This window comes from Zootoca vivipara, chromosome 8 (genome assembly GCF_965207765.1).
Source record: "Zootoca vivipara chromosome 8, rZooViv2.hap1.1, whole genome shotgun sequence".
NCBI lineage: Eukaryota > Metazoa > Chordata > Lepidosauria > Squamata > Lacertidae > Zootoca > Zootoca vivipara.
The window spans coordinates 696,096-709,851 of record NC_142591.1 but is presented as its reverse complement, the minus strand read 5'-3'; the positions used below and the strand labels follow the sequence as shown (position 1 = coordinate 709,851).

The following is a 13,756-nucleotide window of genomic DNA, read 5'->3' as shown; positions in this document are numbered from 1 at the left end:
TTTTTGCAAAGGGGGAAAGCTCCATTTTTTTCATGGAGTTCAGCTCACAGTTCTGCAGCTTCTTTAGGAAAGGAAAGGAAAGGAGTCATTTCTACAGTTTCCAGACAGATAATCTAATCAGCCAGTCACATGTCGCCGGGGAAACACAACAATGGAGGCCTGGGCAAGGGGGTGGGGCTGGGAATGGAGCTAGCTCAGGGGTCAGCAAACTTTTTCAGCAGGGGGCCGGTCCACTGTCCCTCAGACCTTGTGGGGGGGCCGGACTATATTTTGGAAAAAAATATGAACGAATTCCTATGCCCCTCAAATAACCCAGAGATGCATTTTAAATAAAAGCACACATTCTACTCATGTAAAAACACCAGGCAGGCCCCACAAATAACCCAGAGATGCATTTTAAATAAAAGGACACATTCTACTCATGTAAAAACATGCTGATTCCCGGACCGTCCGCGGGCCGGATTGAGAAGGTGATTGGGCCACGTCTGGCCCCCGGGCCTCAGTTTGGGGACCCCTGAGCTAGCTTCTCTTATCTCCCTCCCGATCTCTTGCAATCAGCTGCTGAGCAGGTTCTCTTTCCCTCTTGTTAGCCTTTAGCTCTTTCTTTCTTTCTTTCTTTCTTTCTTTCTTTCTTTCTTTCTTTCTTTCTTTTTAAAAAAAGCACTATCTGCTTTTCGCCCCTGGGCAATTCGGCTCCAGGGACCATGCATTCGCTCCATAAGACGCACAGAACTCCCTCTTACTTTTTTAGGAGGAAAAAAGTGTGTCTTATGGAGCGAAAAATACGGTATGTGCCCTTGTTGCGAACTTTGCCCCGAGATGTGAGTGGAAGTTGCGTGCCAGAAGCGTGGCAGCAGTGGGAGGCACCATTAGTGAAAGCGCGCCTCATGTTACGAGCGGTTTCGGGTTACAAACTGACCTCCAGAACAGATTAAGTTTGTAACCACTGTATGTAGATTTTTGTTTTTGTTATGCCATAGCTCCTCCCTGAGTCTGCTTATGTACAAGAGATCTTTCCAGTCATTCATTACAACTTCATATCTGGGATTTTTGTGTACAGTGGTGCCTCGTTTAACGAATGCCCTGCTTAACAAAATTTCCGCTTAACGAAAGGTTTTTTCTAGCGGAGGTTGCCTCGCTAGACGAATGCGTTTTACGAAAAATTTGTTTAGCGAATTGCGGTTTCCCAGACAAATGCATTGAAATTCAATTAATGCGTTCCTATGGGCAAAAAAAAATTCAAAAAAAATTCAATGCATTCCTATGGGATTCGCTAGACGAATTTTTCGTTATAAGAAAAGACCTGTGGAACGAATTGAATTCGTCTAGTGAGGCACCACTGTACTTTGCTCCAAAACCCCCACAGACAACACACAGAAAATAACTTCTGTGCTACAGATTACCAGATTGTTTGAGTGATTAATGTGTGTCAAATCATGTTTCTCTTTTTAAAAAATTATAATTTATGATGCCAAATCTGTTCTTCCGATTTTCAGAGACATTGTAACTTTTTTACAGGGTATAGAATAGGACATTGGGAGAAAAGGCAAGAGGCACGGGAGGCTAGGAGTAGCATAGTGGGAGACTGAGAGCTTGTAGCACAACCCCATATTTTTATAAATTTTTGTAGACATCTGAAGGCAGCCCCATTTGGGGAGACTTAATGCTTGCTTTTTGACAAGCTATATGCTCGTGCTCTGCTTTCTTATTGCCATATTGCTCATGGCCCATTCTTCTGCCCTCAATAGACAGTCATCAGAAGCAGTATTGGTGCACTAGAAGCTGGTAACCTTGGACCTTTTGCTCAGATTTCCATCCTGTGCAACAGCTGTGTGGGAAGACACAGGCAATATTACTTCAGGCAATACCAATGAGACGGAAACATGGAAGGTGCCTAAAGAAGCCAGGGTGGCTATCTAAAGAACTTTTAACTGAGTTAAGATTAAAAAGGGATATGTACAAAAAATGGAAAAGGGGGGAAATCACCAGAGAGGAATTCAAACAAATAGCCAGCACGTGTAGAGAAAAAGTCAGAAAAGCTAAAGCACAGAATTAACTCAGGCTTGCTATAGAGGTTAAAAGCAACAAAAAAGGGCTTTTATGGGTATGTCCGTAGCAAAAGGAAGAACAAGGAAACAGTAGATGTATTCAAGTCTCCAGATGAACTACATCCAACAGATGACACCAAATTGGGAGGGGTGGCTAATACCCCAGAAGACAGGATCACACTTCAAAATGACCTTAACACATTAGACAACTGGGCCAAAGCAAACAAGATGAATTTTAACAAGGAGAAATGTAAAGTACTGCACTGGGGCAAAAAAAAGGCACAAATACAGGATGAGTCAACAGTGTGATGTAGCAGCTAAAAAAGCTAATGCAATTCTGGGCTGCATCAATAGGAGTATAGCATCTAGATCAATAGAAGTAATAGTACCACTGTATTCTGCTCTGGTCAGACCTCACCTGGAGTACTGTGTCCAGTTCTGGGCACCACAGTTCAAGAAGGATACAGACAAGCTGGAATGTGTCCAGAGGAGGGCAGTCAAAATGGTCAAAGGCCTGGAAACGATGCCTTATGAGGAACGGCTTAGGGAGCTGGGTATGTTTAGCCTGGAGAAGAGAAGGTTAAGGGGTGATATGATAGCCATGTTCAAATATATAAAATGATGTCATATAGAAGAGGGTGAAAGGTTGTTTTCTGCTGTTCCAGAGAAGCAGACACGGAACAATGGATTCAAGCTACAAGAAATAAGATTCCACCTAAACATTAGGAAGAACTTCCTGACAGTAAGAGCTGTTCGGCAGTGGAATTTGCTGCCAAGGAGTGTGGTGGAGTCTCCTTTGGAGGTTTTTAAGCGGAAGCTTGAGAGCCATCTGTCAGGAATGCTTTGATGGTGTTTCCTGCTTGGCAGGGGGTTGGACTGGATGGCCCTTGTGGTCTCTTCCAACTCTATGATTCTATGATTCTAGGACAATCAAATATAAGCTCTTCATGTGCCTTGTGCCCAATGATGTCCCTCTCAGGAAGGATACCTAGGACTGTTGTTGCAGTACAAACTGCTTCTTTGATGTTTTATTAATATTTTATTAATATTTGATGTATTTTTAATATTTTGTTGGAAGCCTCCCAGAGTGGCTGGGGATTATTATTATTATTTATTTTTATCTCCGCTTGCTGGGCAGGGTAGAGTTAGTGGCTCTGCCATTGTGTGGACTCCAGATGATCACTAGTGGCAGCCTGTTTGTGGCTCTGTGACAATCATAACATCTAATGATTCCTTTTAAAATTTATATTCCCCCTTTCTCCTCTTTGCTTCAAATAATCTGAATAGAAGTGCTCCCCCAACAGTATTGTCAGTTGAGCTCCTTTTTATCTACTACTTGGCAAAACCATTACTTAACATGCATTATCATCTAACATTTACTACTAATTAACTGAGCAGTAGGAATATTTGATTACTGTATTTCTAAGCCCTTCACTGTATGATAGATTTCTTTTAGTCAAATATAAATAGTTGTAAGATTTGCTTCTTTTGAGTTTGTGCTCTGAGTTGATAAATGGACAGCAGCATGGTCAAGTAGGAAGAAGGCATGTGATGGGAAATCGGGGCAGGATCCAGTTGCTAGCTCTAGACATCCTCCAGACCAGCTTTGGGGCTCTTGCTGTAGGAGAACTGCATGTGCAAACTGTTTCTGGATCATCATAATTTCTTAGGCTATGCACAGTGTCTCTCCCCCCCCCCCCAATTCTTATTAAGCTTGGCCTTATAGAATAAATCTAGTCTTAGCATTTTGTTTTGAACAGCGGGCAGTGAGACCTTTGGAAACAGAGGAGCAGCTCCTGACATTTGGGAACATACGGCCTCTGTACATATATGCTCTGTTTACATAATAATTAGACTTACCATTGGCTGCCAGCAATATTGTCCATTAATTCACCAAATATTTTTAAAAGCATTTTAAGCTGATAACATTGTTATAACTTTAGATAGTGAATTTTACCAAGTTTGTGTCATGCATTGTGTGAAAAAAATGTGTTTCTGTTGACTGAGCTGGATGCCTTCAATGGACGATTCATTTCTTCTACAACAAGTTTCGTTGGCTTCCTAGGAATTTGTAAATACAAAAGTATGGACTCAGCTAGACTGGTAAAGAAAAAGTGATTTATATGTGTTGTATATGTGCTTTAACATTGTGTCACCAGATGGCAATGTGGAGTCCCGTTTTTCTCTACCTGTTTTCCCTGATTAACTAGGCAAGAGGCTGTTTACATGCCTGACTGTGTACAGACCTTTAAGGCTGGAAATCAATACATCTGTAACAGTTGTACCACCGGAACATAAATGCCACTATTTCAGCAGAGTTGACATACTTTTCAGGACCTGTTTTGGGTTTTCCAGAGTATAACTTGGAAAACCTGAAAAACTGGTTCCATGGAGATGGAGGGAGAGGGGTGAGTGGAAGAGTCTTATGTATTCATGGGCAATAGCTGCTCTGCAAGCCTACTTCTCTTTCTTTGTAAAGCATTCTCTATACCAGGGCTCCCCAAACTTACCCGGCCTCAGGCCAATGCCCACCGCACCGATTGTGCGGCGGGCCGGAGGGTGGGGGAGCGTGCGGGAGCACGCACCCATACACATGCGCACACGCTATTTCCGGCGCACTTCCAGGTTGGAGGAGTGCCGAAAATAGCTTGTGCGCATGCCCACGGGTTTCCTCCGACCCAGAAATGCGCTGGAAATGACGCTTGCTCATGCGCACAAGCTATTTCCAACGCTCCCGGTGACCTGGAAGTGGGCAGCCGCGCCACGCCGGTAAGAGCGGGCGGTAGGGGTCACATAAATGAGCCTCGCGGGCCGCATCCGGCCCGTGGGCCTTAGTTGGGGGAAGCTTGCTCTATACTGTACATTCACCCTTAGTCATATGTTCCAGCCAAGAAGGAGGCCTTTAGGAGAAAGTTTTTTGCTTCTTAAAATTGTTTGCTTTTCTTTTTTGCTGAAGGAACCTATTGCTTTTGCTATCAACTCTACATCTTCAAGTCGGACATGTATCCCCAAAACAGAAAGAGTGGGTGGGCACCACAGTAGGTAGACTGGTAACTTGATCATAGGCTTGTTTACGCAAAAGTAATTCTCATTGTGTTCAGTACTACTTAACTCCTCAGTAAGCATTCAACATTGCAACCACATTAACCTAGTTTTTATGAAAGCATTTACAGTATTGAGACATATTGGGGAATTCAGTGGAATAAACATAATTCAGATGGATTATAGCCACCTCATCAGCTTTTTTGTGGTTACCGTGTTTCCCCTTTTTTAATACGTAGTCAAAAAGTATGCCAGGGCAACAATTTTAAGCATTTGAGAAATATAAGACATACCCTGAAAATAAGACATACCCCCATGCCTGCCAACTGGGGGCCTGGAACCAGCTGCTGCAGCGTGGAACGCTCAGCAGCGGCAGGCAAAGCAAGGAAGCAGAGCGCGGAGATACAGATAAGCTGTGGGGAAATCAGCTGTTCCTGGTTCAGTTGTAGCGCGCACCTAGCAAAGTCAGCCCTGAGGAGGTAAAATGGCGTTTAAAAACGCCGTTTGAAGTGATTTCAGCTTGCCTCCCCGCCGCCTGGAACCGGCTGCTGCAGCGCGCAGCAGCGCCGGGCGGAGCGCCCAGCAACACGGACGGAGCGCTCAGCAGCACCAGGAGGAGCGTCCCACCGTGCCAGGCGGCGGGGTGGCAGGCCTCCTTGGCATGGCGAGGAAGAGACGAGGCCGCTGGCTCGGGCGCTCCTGAGTCCTGACCCCAGCCGCTTCTACGCGGCAGCAGCAAAAGAGCCGTGCGGCCACATGGAGAGGCGAGCGCCCGAGCGGGAGACGCGCTCTCTGCAAAGCTCTGCACTCACTTCATCCGCCCGACGGGAAAGCGAAGTGGGGAAGAGAAAAAGAGAAAAAACCGAAGCGGCTCTTTTTCTCTTCCCCACTTCGCTTTCCCGTCGGGTGGATGAAGTGAGTGCAGAGCTTTGCAGAGAGCGCGTCTCCCGCTCGGGCGCTCGCCTCTCCATGTGGCCGAGTGGGAGACGCGATCTCTGCAAAGCTCTGCACTCACTTCATCCGCCCGACGGGAAAGTGAAGTGGGGAAGAGAAAAAGAGCCGCTTCGTTTTTTTCTCTTTTTCTCTTCCCCACTTCGCTTTCCCGTCGGGCGGATGAAGTGAGTGCAGAGCTTTGCAGAGATCGCGTCTCCCGCTCGGGCACTAGCCTCTCCATGTGGCCGCATGGCTCTTTTGCTGCTGCCGCGTAGAAGCGGCTGGGGTCAGGACTCAGGAGCGCCCGAGCCAGCGCCCTCGTCTCTTCCTCGCCATGCCAAGGAGGCCTGCCACCCCGCCGCCTGGCACGGTGGGACGCTCCTCCTGGTGCTGCTGAGCGCTCTGTCCGTGTTGCTGGGCGCTCCCCCGGGCGCTGCTGGGCGCTCCGCGCTGCAGCAGCCGGTTCTGGGCGACAGGCTAAAATCACTTCAAACGGCATTTTTAAATGCCATTTTCCCTTCTCAGGGCTGACTTCGCTAGGCGCGCGCTACACCTGAACCAGGAACAGCTGATTTCAGCGCTACAGCTGATCTGTATCTGCATGTGCCAGAAAGTGTCATGTGTGATTGCACAGAGCACCAAGCCTTAAGACATCCCCTGAAAATAAGACACCGTGGTTTTTTTTGAGGAAAAAAAGTTATAAGACGGTGTCTTAAAAAGGGGGAAACACGGTAGAATGGCCACTTGGAGGAGGAAATGGAGAGTGGTTGCGAAGCTCCAAAACTTAGGGCCACTACTCATTTTTCCTATGGGATGGTAATGGAAGGATGACCAGTTAGAATTTAGTTTGATCTTTCATTCACCATTTTATGGAGCTCTTTCAGTTGCTCATCCAATAATTGCCACATGGTACCAACAGCCAATAGGGTGTTCAACAGTATTTTTACCATACTGGTTTCTGTTAGTTTCCACCTAAAAGTTTCTGCCTTGCATCTGAAAACTTGCATCTGTCTCTTTAACAAAGAAGTGCATTCCTTTCCATTGGTTGAAGAATTTAGTTTCACTTTTGCAGCCAGAACTCCACATACGGGACAAAGAATTAAAAGTAATATAAAATGAAAATTCTTAACCAGAGCTTCCTTATTTGTTAATAATCTTTCTTAGTCACAAACAATTAAAATTTGTTTTTTGTTTTATTTTCAGTCTGTCAATGCCTCTTCTTACACCAGCAGTCAGTTTACATTCCAGGTGATAGTTTAATTGGTAGACAGATCACCTCAGTTGTAATTAACCACAGTCTCAAAGATATTTAAAAGAAGGGAGATCTAGCTGACCTAATGCCTCGAGGGCTAGTATTCAGGGCTATTATGTGGTGGGCACAGTAGTGGTTGGTTTCTCACTCCCAGTCACTCACTGTATCAGAAACGCCCCCATTCTTCAGAGTAAAGAGTAGCTTTCTTCAGAGCATTAGAGGTTGATCCCTTGGATCCCCCTATATTCAAAGAGAGGATGTGACAACCAAGATTTACGTCTTGGCTGTCATTAATCACTGCATAATTACAGTATCTCTGTTTACGGAGTACCAACAGTAAACAACTAGTCAGCCATCTTTTCATCCCAGAAGTCTGTATTTAGGCATATGGGAAATTATCACATGAATGTTTGTTTTCTGGTGGTTACAGATGAATAAATAAATTGTTTTAGTTTTAATTCTGTATATACTTTGCCATGTAAGAGGTCTTGTGAGGCTTTTGTCTTAAAAGATAGCCTAATAGATTTGACATAAGCAAAATTGCCAGAGTAGAACCTAAGAGACCAAACTACAAACTGGTTCAATTGCTAATTCTCACTGGGAATGAGAAAGTGGTCTAAAGCAAGCTCCACCCACCCCCCTGCAATATGGGGTAACCATTCTGGCACATGTTTTTAAATATATTATTAGAATCATGATTGAAATTGTCAGGGTGACTTTCAATGAAATCATTCCTGCATTTCAGGGGGTTGGACTAGATGACCCTTGGGGTAGATTGCTGTTTTTGAGCTATTTGTATGGAAAACTGGCGAAAAGGGCACTGCTGCCATGGGCTGCCATACACCTGGATTTTCCTGGACAGTTTCCTGATTTTTGCCTGGACACTGCTGCCCACTGCAGTACCTTGGTTCTCAAACGCCTTGGTTCCCAAACAGTGAAAACCCGGAAGTGCTCCGGTTTTTAAACAGTGCAGGTAAGAACTTATTTTTATTTTTATTATCTACAATACTGTCTTATTTTATAGTACAGTACAGTACATTGATTATTGCTTTCATTTTTTGGATCAATGGTCTCGTTAGATAGTAAAATTCATGTTAAATTGCTGTTTTAGGGGTTGTTTTTAAAAGACGAACGGATTAATATGTTTTGCATTATTTTCTATGGGAAAGCACGCCTTGGTTTTGGAACGGACTTCACGAATGGATTATGTTTGAGAACCAAGCTACCAGTGTATTCCGACTGTGTACGGGAAAATCCAGACATATGTCAGCCGTACCTTGGGGTCTCTACACTTCTGTAATTAAAATGGTAATCCTTACAATAAGGAACACTTTTCCTATGTAAGGACGTTATCTGATAGGAAAAGTCAGTTAGGGCCCACAGCCAGAAGTGGGGGAGTTCGCAACATTGCATAGCTCTTTCTCCGAGAAACCTCATCTCTTAGAATCACAGCACTGTAGAGTTGGAAGAGACCCAACCACATGCAATGCAGGAATCATCTGCCCCTTTCTTACTTAAAAAATATGGAAAAGGTAACACCCCCACATTTTTCCATTTTTAAAAAACAATTAAATTAATTTTTAAAAAACAATTAAAACTGGTACTGGATTTTTTTTATCATGCTATATGCATTAATTAGCTCTCACCAATATGTACCTGAAACTCAGGATTACATTTTATATATCTGAAAGCTTATGCCATAATAAATGCATTCATGTTTAAGATGCCACAAGACTTGCTGCTGTATTTACCACATACAGTGGAACCTCAGGTTGCGGACGTAATCCGTGATGGAAGCACGTCCGCAACCCGCAGCGTTCGTAACCTGCAGCGCTGCGTCTGGGCACGCACGTGATTCGATTTGGTGCTTGCGCGATTGTCAAAACCCGGAAGTAACCCTTCCCAGTACTTCCGGGTTTCCCGTGATCCGCCACCTGAAAATGTAACCTGAAGCATTTGTAACCCGAGGTATCACTGTCCTTCCTTTTTGTTAGGTAATAATTCACTTTTGTTGAACACAGGTAATTAATACTGGCAGTTGTTTCCGCTTCTGCTCTCCTTCTGTCTGCAGTCTAGAGACAGAGAGAGGCAAGGAAGAAAAGGAAGCAGCCCCTCTATGAACTGTGGGGAGATGCTCGGTTGCTGTCCGCAATCTGCGGTGGACTCCCTGACATGTGGCACCAACAGATGCCAAAACATGCCAGTTGGATTGCTATACAGTGGTGCCTCGCTTAATGAATGCCCTGCTTAACGAAATTTCCGCTTAACGAAAGTTTTTTTCTAGCGGAGGTTGCCTCGCTAGACAAATTCGTTTTATGAAAAATTCGTCTAGCGAATCGCGGTTTCCCATAGGAATGCATTGAAATTCAATTAATGCGTTCCTAAGGGCAAAAAATTTTCAATGCATTCCTATGGGATTCGCTAGACGAATTTTTCGTTATAAGAAAAGACCCGTGGAACGAATTAAATTCGTCTAGCGAGGCTCACTGTAGCATGTTATATGTGGGGCTGCCTCTCAAGACGCTTCAGAAACTTTAGCAGGTGCAAAATTTGGCAGCTCTGTTGCTCACCAGGGCAAGACAGTTTGAACAAATCCTGGCCCAGCTGCACTGGCTACCAATAAGTTTCCGGGCCCAATTCAAAGTGCTGGTTTTGACCTACAAAGCCTTTAATGGCTCGGGAACGCAGTACCTCAAGGACCACCTCTCTCCATGTGAACCAACCCAGACCCTGAGATCATCTTCTGAAGCCCTTCTTTGTGTGCCTCCTCCCTGAGAGGTCTGGAGGGTGGCAACACGAGAACGGGCTTCTCTGCAGTGGCTCCCCATCTGTGGAAAGCTCTCCCTGGCACCTTCATTATACATCTTAAGGTGCCAGGCAAAAGTGTTCCACTTTAACCAGGCCTTTGGCTAATTAACATCTTGTGACCTTTTAAATGTCTTTGGGTGGGGGTTATGGGATTGTTCTTGTTTGTGTTATGTATTTTGTGTTTTTATTTTGGATTTTTATGCTGTGAACTCCCCAGAGGTCTTTGAAGGAAGGGGTTATACAAATTTAATAAATAATAACAATACCAGCATCCATGGTGCATGTTCTAAACTCAGCTGTTCCTTGTTAGTGTCTTCTGCCTTTGGGACTTCCTGATTCTGGTTTCATTTTGCCCTGCCTTTACTGAATGGCTACACCTCGTAAGATTGGTCTTGCTGTATGTAATTGTTTTTCCAAGTTCCCTTTTTATGTTCTTATTTTTTGACTCAAACAAAAAAAGCTATGATGAAGAGTTATCTTACATGGCAGAAGTATTGCTAAGTGACCCGGATGCCCCCGGTACCCCAGTACAAGGTTATGGTGTGTTTAGAATAATTAATACTCTGACAAAAACAATGCCTTCTGTTGCAATTTAATTGAAGTAAATTATATTCAAATTAAGTGGTTTTAACAATACTGCAAAGTTGTGTTTAGCTGATTTACAGTGTAAAGGGTTTGGTGATTGATCATTAACTTCTCTGAACAGTGAAATTATTTGGTTCTTTAGCAAACAGAGTGCAGGGAGGAATATCTGATAGGGCTGCATGAATTGCTGTGGCCTCTCCTTCTCCACTTGTTGAGCGTGCTCACGTCTGTATGTTCCAGGCAATTGTTCGGCCTTTGCTCTCCAACTAGCTAAGGTGTGGCTGGCTGATTCAGGTTGTTCTCTCTTTCCCCTCTTACCTGAAGATTTGCATGTTTGACCTGGTGGAGTAATTGGGCCCACAGCAACCTGGGCGTGCCTCGCTGAGAAACATTTAGTTTCATGTATGACTCATAAGCTGAGGCACACACACCACTTCCCCAATCTACAGAAGCCATTTTAACTGCACAAAACTGCTGGATTTCTTTTTACTGTCTAGCTTTTGGGACTCTGCAAACATCCTAGATCAAGGTAATTTTGACTGATTTAACTTGGTGAAGTGTCTGTAACTTAAATTTAATATTTCTGGTAGAGGATTAGGTGTACCTGCTGAGTTTTTAAAAACAAACATGGCTATGTGCTTTTGGCTATGTTAATAATTGAAAGTCCCACGCTTAATTTAATTAAAAAATAGGGAACAGATAGTGTTATACTGACTGTTTGGTATTTAAAGGTTTTGTTTGCCACAATATTAAAAAATGGGTTTGCAAGATTAAGGCTGGAAAAACGATCTGTTGTAGCACAATTAGTTTGATTGCATGAAAAATGAAAATGACTTTAAGGGGGCCTGTCAGCTTTACTGGTTTACCTATATATAAAAGTGTTAATGGATTTAAGGTTTTTGAAAAAGGAAACTAATATAATATAAACTGTGTGCCACAGAAAAAAAATACACTTCAGGTGTAGCCTTTACCTTTAAGGTAGATTCTTATTTGTAAAATAGTTACAGTACGTGTGTCTAAGCATGGTATAGGCAAGCCTGTGGGAATCCTCCAGACGACACATTAGTAAACTGAGCTGGGTTAAAGAGGTGAATTCTGATTGTTCACATCCAAGAGATTGAACTGAGGAAGACTGAGCCAGTCTTCTGTTGTCTGTGATTTTAGCACTCATCTTTCTGTTACGCTACCCCCAAAAATGAAAAACTAAGAGTTTGTAGTTGTCATAATCCTATAGACTGTTGTTGCTGGGAATTTCTGCTGTTCTATACTGCAAAACGTATATATTACATTTTATAGCAGAAGGGAGTTTGTGTTGTTGTAACATAAAGGTCTCAGGTTAGGACCAAGGAGTGGAAAGGCTGTTTCAATGGGGGGAGGGGAATACGCTCGAGTTGTAAATTATTTCTCTATTGACTTCAACATGCAACTTCAACATGCAAAGATACTGTTTTCCACAACATGATTTTAGAGGGGGGATTCTGCCTGTCTTGTTTAGGCGTTAGTTGTCAGTTTTAGCTGAAGGCTTATCTGAGTAAGCTGTGTTTTATTTTCCCTTTTCAACTGAAAACAAAACTTGAATAACTTTTAAAACCAGGTCTGATTCCTTAAAACAGAAGATGCAGTGCCAGAGGAACAGCTGCCTGTAATGCCTCCCTGGGTGGATGGAATACAATGGGGCTTTTTGCTGCTACCACCATTACCAAGATAGAAAGCTTGCATGTTGTCTGGGGCGGGGGGGGGGGGGTGCTGGTCAGATGCTGTTCAATTTCTGGTACGGTTCCTTCGTTTCAGCCTTTCTATTAAGTTCTCCTGCAGTATCCCTAGTGTTTAATGCTCTCAAAGTAGTGGTATTCCCTAGCATATAAGGAGCCTATGTTATCAGATACAGTGGTACCTCGGGTTACAAACGCTTCAGGTTACAGACTCTGCTAACCCAGAAATAGTACCTGAGGTTAAGAACTTTGCTTCAGGATGAGAACAGAAATTGTGCATCGGCGGCAGCAGGAGGTCCCATGAGCTAAAGTGGTGCTTCAGGTTAAGAACATTTTCAGGTTAAGAACAGACCTCCAGAACGAATTACGTTCGTTTTAACCAGAGGTGCCACTGTATTTAAAAATAACTTTGAAATCCACATATATATCTGTGATCCAAAGAACTTGGTGATTGCTGTCTATATTCAGTAATGCTTTAGGACAACTTTTTGTGAACAGCAGTCAACTTTTACCGGTGCCACAAAGCAAACCTCTTTTGAATCTGAGGAGATATGAAAGGGAGCTTGGTAATAGGGGCAGGAGGGGTATGCTGCTGAAAGCAAACAACAACAACAGCCCTTAAACCATTCTCACGAGATGGGCAGAAGCCCTTGAACATGACAACTTTGGGTTGCTAGCCTCAGAAGGCCAAACTAGATATTTATTTATTTATTTATTCACTAAAGTTTATGTACTGCTTGATTGTGTGTGTGTTTTTTTTTAAAAAAAACAAACATTCAAAGCAGTTTACAAAAATAATAAAACGTTCAGATTTTCAGTAAAACCAGTTAAAAACAACTATTTAAAGCATTTTTTAAAAAATAAAATCAGTTATGAGCAAAAAAACCAGATTAAAACACATGTCAACGCTGTACATATCTAAATAGTCATGCCTAAACAAAACGTTTTTAACAGGCACCAGAAAAAGTGCAGTGGATGTGCTGGCCTGATTTCAAAATGCCCAAAGTGATTCCAAAATGTGTGCTGTCACACTAAAATATGGATTTCTTTCAAATGCATTCCAAGTATTATGGTCAGTGCTTTTTTTCTGGGGGGACGCAGGGGTATGAATACTCCTAAACATTTTGGAAATCTTTGTACTTTTGTCTATTTGCTGTCCATTTATTTTTCCTGATTTGAAGTATAAAATGGTGATTTTCTTGAGTCAAAATGAGAGTACCCCTAAACATTTTAAAAGAAAAAACACTGATTATGTGGCACCTTTAACAGTGCTAGTTCCTCAGATCAAAGGGCATGAGTGGCCCTATATGGGATAAAGCAATCTTACCAGTAAACTGGTCCCAAGTTGTCACAGGCTTTATATACCAACAGGAACA

General features: G+C 43.1%; 1 protein-coding gene across 6 annotated transcripts in view; it reads left to right on the top strand.

Moving 5' to 3' along the window:
• Positions 1–13,756, top strand: part of ELF1 (E74 like ETS transcription factor 1) — a 65,553-nt gene that overhangs the window by 4,426 nt on the left and 47,371 nt on the right. Inside the window, exon 1 of one of the 6 annotated variants that reach the window (XM_088674933.1) lies at positions 7,248–8,248. The exons of 3 other annotated variants lie outside the window; for them this stretch is intronic. The gene's annotated coding sequence lies outside the window, so the exon portion shown is untranslated. Of the gene's footprint in view, positions 1–7,247; positions 8,249–10,815; positions 11,198–13,756 lie in introns of those variants that run through there. 2 more of the 6 variants (XM_035101315.3, XM_088674932.1) reach the window with 2 other exon arrangements.